At 47.0% G+C, this 5,648-nt stretch overlaps 1 pseudogene; it reads right to left on the bottom strand.

The window, feature by feature from the left end:
• Positions 1-321: 321 nt before the first annotated feature.
• Positions 322-439, bottom strand: LOC126210914 (5S ribosomal RNA; annotated as a pseudogene).
• Between the last annotated feature and the right edge of the window lie 5,209 nt (positions 440-5,648).

Genomic DNA, 5,648 nt, shown 5'->3' with positions numbered 1-5,648 from the left:
TTGGTGTAGCAATTTTAATGGCCAGTAGTGTAGTAAACCGAACAATATTTATATGAGGTATTTCTCATAAGAGTCGACAAGTGCATTTTATCTGATGTTTCAGCAGATATTCGGTTTAAGCACTACGTCTTCAGTCCACGAGTGGCCTACCGGGACCATCCGACCGCCGTGTCATCCTCAGTTGAGGATGCCGATAGGAGGGGCTTGGGGTCAGCACACCGCTCTCCCGGTCGTTATGATGGTTTTCTGTGACCGGAGCCGCTACTATTGGGTCGAGTAGCTCCTCAATTGGCATCACGAGGCTGAGTGAACCCCGAAAAATGGAAACAGCGCATGATGGCACGGATGGTCACCCATCCAAGTGCTGGCCACGCCCGACAGCGCTTAACTTCGGTGATCTCACGGGAACCGGTGTAGCCACTGCGGCAAGGCCGTTGCCTATTCGCGGTCTCGTTTTTATATGGTGCAGCTTGAGTCAGCCAAAATAATTACTGGCCCAGTGTAAACCAGAAAGCGTCGGCCTGTTCCCCATTACAAACTAAATTATTTTTAAAGAGGAATTTTACCTCCCCACTCAGTAGACAGAGAAATTCGGTTTGGAGTCCAGGTTCGGCACAAATTTTCGTTGTCGCCACTCTAATTTGCAGCCGAAGTTGCTTGATATTTGCAACTGAGAATACATTTCCTTTAAAATTATGTTGCCTTAAATCCATTGAATGGAAGTTTTGGAAACTATTTTCGTTTCATAGCCGTTTTTTCTTTAAATAAAAGTATAATGCGTTTTGAAGAGAAGTGTCGCAGCCACCTCAACCTAACCGTCCCCCTCACATATTCCGTAACATGTTGTTGTTGTTGTGGTCTTCAGTCCTGCGGCTGGTTTGTTTCAGCTCTCCATGCTACTCTATCCTGTGAAAGCTTCTTCATGTCCCAGTACCTACTGCAACCTACATCCTTCTGAATCTGCTTAGTGTATTCATCTCTTGGTCTCCCTCTACGATTTTTACCCTCCACGCTGCTCTCCAATGCTAAATTTGTGATCCCCTGATGCCTCAGAACATGTCCTACCAACAGGTCCCTTCTTCTTTTCAAGTTGTGCAGCAAACTCCTCTTCTCCCCAATTCTATTCAATGCCGCCTCATTAGTTATGTGATCTACCCAGCTAATCTTCAGCATTCTTCTGTAGCACCACATTTCGAAAGCTTCTATTCTCTTCTTGTCCAAACTATTTATCGTCCATGTTTCACTTCCATACATGGCTACACTCCATACAACTACTTTCAGAAACGACTTCCTGACACTTAAATCTATACTCGATGTTAACAAATTTCTCTTCTTCAGAAACGCTTTCCTTTTCATTGCCAGTCTACATTTTATATCCTCTCTACTTCGCCCATCATCAGTTATTTTGCTCTCCAAATAGCAAAACTCCTTTACTACTTTAAGTGTCTCATTTCCTAATCTAATTCCCTCAGTATCACCCAATTTAATTCGACTACATTCCATTATCCTCGTTTTGCTTTTGTTGATGTTCATCTTATATCCTCCTTTCAAGACACTGTCCATTCCGTTGAACTGCTCTTCCGAGTCCTTTACTGTCTCTGACAGAATTACAATGTCATCGGCGAACCTCAAAGTTTTTATTTCTTCTCCATGGATTTTAATACCTACTCCAAATTTTTCTTTTGTTTCCTTTACTGCTTGGTCAATATACAGACTGAATAACATCGGGGATAGGCTACAACACTCTCACTCCAACCCAACCACTGCTTCCCTTTCATGCCCCTCGACTCTCATAACTGCCATCTGGTTTCTGTACAAATTGTAAATAGCCTTTCGCTCCCTGTATTTTACCCTTGCCACCTTTAGAATTTGAAAGAGAGTATTCCAGTCAACATTGTCAAAAGCTTTCTCTATGTCTACAAATGCTAGAAACGTAGGATTGCCTTTCCTTAATCTTTCTTCTAAAATAAGTCGTAAGGTCAGTATTGCCTCACGTGTTCCAACATTTCTACGGAATCCAAACTGATCTTCCCCGAGGTCGGCTTCTACCAGTTTTTCCATTCGTCTGTTTTGCTTAGAACTGGGTTTCCATCTGAGGTCTTGATATATCATTCCGTAACAAGGAATGGTGAAATTTTAATCCTTACATCCTTACATCACTAACGTAGAAGCATCTCAGCTGCTGTGCATGATTTCGAACATCATTCAATGATTACTGTAATGTATTTTATTTCCTGCCTTTAGACAAATTATTCACAAAACATTCAAGCATTATTTTTCTAATCATTTTACTCTCCAAGCCTTTTGTAAGCGTCTCAATGGACCTTTCAATAACAGCACCAGCCATGCGATTATGAACATCGAAGGAAGTGTTTACCCTCCTGTGAGCGTTGATTGAACCTCCTTCACTTCTGGAAAGATTGCACCATTATTGTTTCGGACACACACTACTTCCTGATGTGAAACAATAGCTGTTACCGTTGCATAAGAGTTCGTTTACGTGGACCTGACTCTGAGGAAAGTTAAGTGATAGAGCAAGAGCGGGATGAGAAAGTAGTGTTTACGCCCGGGCGATGGCGTTATTTGGATTAGCGCCACGCCGTTTCAACAGACTGCCGTTCATTTCCCTCCGCCGGTAGGTTCCCTTAGGCTAAGTAAATGCCGCTCTAGCGATTACAAGCAATAAAGATCCAGGGCGTAGATTGTAGGTCGGAAAAAAACAATTTGGAGCCGGTTTAGCACGCAGAATCTGATAATACGGCTTGATGTCTTCCCGTTATTCCGTCGTGTGAACTTACGATAACAGTGATGTATTACATATTAGTCGACCACGATATTATTGCACCTGGAACTGAGAGCGTTTCGGTTGTCTTATCATCGGTTTCTATCGCGATATTTCACGAGGACAAGGTGAAACAGTTGATAGTACACTCCTGGAAATTGAAATAAGAACACCGTGAATTCATTGTCCCAGGAAGGGGAAACTTTATTGACACATTCCTGGGGTCAGATACATCACATGATCACACTGACAGAACCACAGGCACATAGACACAGGCAACAGAGCATGCACAATGTCGGCACTAGTACAGTGTATATCCACCTTTCGCAGCAATGCAGGCTGCTATTCTCCCATGGGGACGATCGTAGAGATGCTGGATGTAGTCCTGTGGAACGGCTTGCCATGCCATTTCCACCTGGCGCATCAGTTGGACCAGCGTTCGTGCTGGACGTGCAGACCGCGTGAGACGACGCTTCATCCAGTCCCAAACATGCTCAATGGGGGACAGATCCGGAGATCTTGCTGGCCAGGGTAGTTGACTTACACCTTCTACAGCACGTTGGGTGGCACGGGATACATGCGGACGTGCATTGTCCTGTTGGAACAGCAAGTTCCCTTGCCGGTCTAGGAATGGTAGAACGATGGGTTCGATGACGGTTTGGATGTACCGTGCACTATTCAGTGTCCCCTCGACGATCACCAGTGGTGTACGGCCAGTGTAGGAGATCGCTCCCCACACCATGATGCCGGGTGTTGGCCCTGTGTGCCTCGGTCGTATGCAGTCCTGATTGTGGCGCTCACCTGCACGGCGCCAAACACGCATACGACCATCATTGGCACCAAGGCAGAAGCGACTCTCATCGCTGAAGACGACACGTCTCCTTTCGTCCCTCCATTCACGCCTGTCGCGACACCACTGGAGGCGGGCTGCACGATGTTGGGGCGTGAGCGGAAGACGGCCTAACGGTGTGCGGGACCGTAGCCCAGCTTCATGGAGACGGTTGCGAATGGTCCTCGCCGATACCCCAGGAGCAACAGTGTCCCTAATTTGCTGGGAAGTGGCGGTGCTGTCCCCTACGGCACTGCGTAGGATCCTACGGTCTTGGCGTGCATCCGTGCGTCGCTGCGGTCCGGTCCCAGGTCGACAGGCACGTGCACCTTCCGCCGACCACTGGCGACAACATCGATGTACTGTGGAGACGTCACGCCCCACGTGTTGAGCAATTCGGCGGTACGTCCACCCGGCCTCCCGCATGCCCACTATACGCCCTCGCTCAAAGTCCGTCAACTGCACATACGGTTCACGTCCACGCTGTCGCGGCATGCTACCAGTGTTAAAAACTGCGATGGAGCTCCGTATGCCACGGCAAACTATCTGACACTGACGGCGGCGGTGCACAAATGCTGCGCAGCTAGCGCCATTCGACGGCCAACACCGCGGTTCCTGGTGTGTCCGCTGTGCCGTGCGTGTGATCATTGCCTGTACAGTCCTCTCGTAGTGTCCGGAGCAAGTATGGTGGGTCTGACACACCGGTGTCAATGTGTTCTTTTTTCCATTTCCAGGAGTGTATATGCAACACTGTCTCGAAATCATCATACGTTTTCCTTAGCCACTACTGAACTTGTTTACCGTAACGTCGCCTCATGTTTCCGATAACGGCCACGCGAGGCCAAGTGCAATAATATCGTGGTCGGGTAGTACTATCCAACGTTACTTCCATCGAATATCAAATATCTTTGTAGATATCGCCACTAGATACAAAGCAAGACACGATGACAGGTCTTCTATGGAACTTATACTCTTTAATAATAAACGGAGCGTACGAACGAAGGTCGTCTCGCATATACCGGGTGATCAAAAAGTCAGTATAAATTTGAAAACTGAATAAATCACGGAATAATGTAGATAGAGAGGTACAAATTGACACACATGATTGGAGTGACATGGGGTTTTATTAGAACCAAAAAAAATACAAAAGTTCAAAAAATGTCCGACAGATGGCGCTTCATCTGGTCAGAATAGCAATAATTAGCATGACAGAGTAAGACAAAGTAAAGATGACGTTCTTTACAGGAAATGCTCAATATGTCCACCATCATTCCTCAACAATAGCTGTAGTCGAGGAATAAAATGGTTCAAATGGCTCTGAGCACTACGCGACTTAACGTCTGAGGTCATCAGTCGCCTAGAACTTAGAACTAATTAAACCTAACTAACCTAAGGACATCACACACATCCATGCCCGAGGCAGGATTCGAACCTGCGACCGTAGCGGTCGCTCGGCTCCAGACTGTAGCGCCCAGAACCGCACGGCCACTACGGCCGGCAGTCGAGGAATAATGTTGTGAACAACACTGTAAAGCATGTCCGTAGTTATGGTGAGGCACTGGCGTCGGATGTTGTTTTTCAGCATCCATAGAGATGTCAGTCGATCACGATACACTTGCGACTTCAGGTAACCCCAAAGCCAATAATTGCACGGACTGAGGTCTGGGGACCTGGGAGGCCAAGCATGACGAAAGTGGCGGCTGAGCACACGATCATCACCAAACGACGCGCGCAAGAGATCTTTCACGCGTCTAGCAATATGGGGTGGAGCGCCATCCTGCATAAACATCGCACGTTCCAGCAGGTGTTTATCAGCCAGGCTGGGGATGATGCGATTCTGTAACATATCGGCGTACCTCTCACCCGTCACGGTAGCAATTACAAAACCAGAATCACGCATTTCTTCGAAGAAAAAAGGCCCGATAACGGTAGATGTGGTAAATCCAACCCATAACGTGAATTTCTCGTCTTGCAATGGAGTTTCCACGACAGTTCTAGGATTTTCGGTAGCCCAAATTCTGCAGTTGTGGGCGTTGA

This window comes from Schistocerca nitens, chromosome 10 (genome assembly GCF_023898315.1).
Source record: "Schistocerca nitens isolate TAMUIC-IGC-003100 chromosome 10, iqSchNite1.1, whole genome shotgun sequence".
NCBI classification, from domain to species: Eukaryota; Metazoa; Arthropoda; class Insecta; order Orthoptera; family Acrididae; genus Schistocerca; species Schistocerca nitens.
The sequence above is the reverse complement of the archived record's forward strand: the minus strand, read 5'-3'. Positions and strand labels throughout refer to the sequence as shown.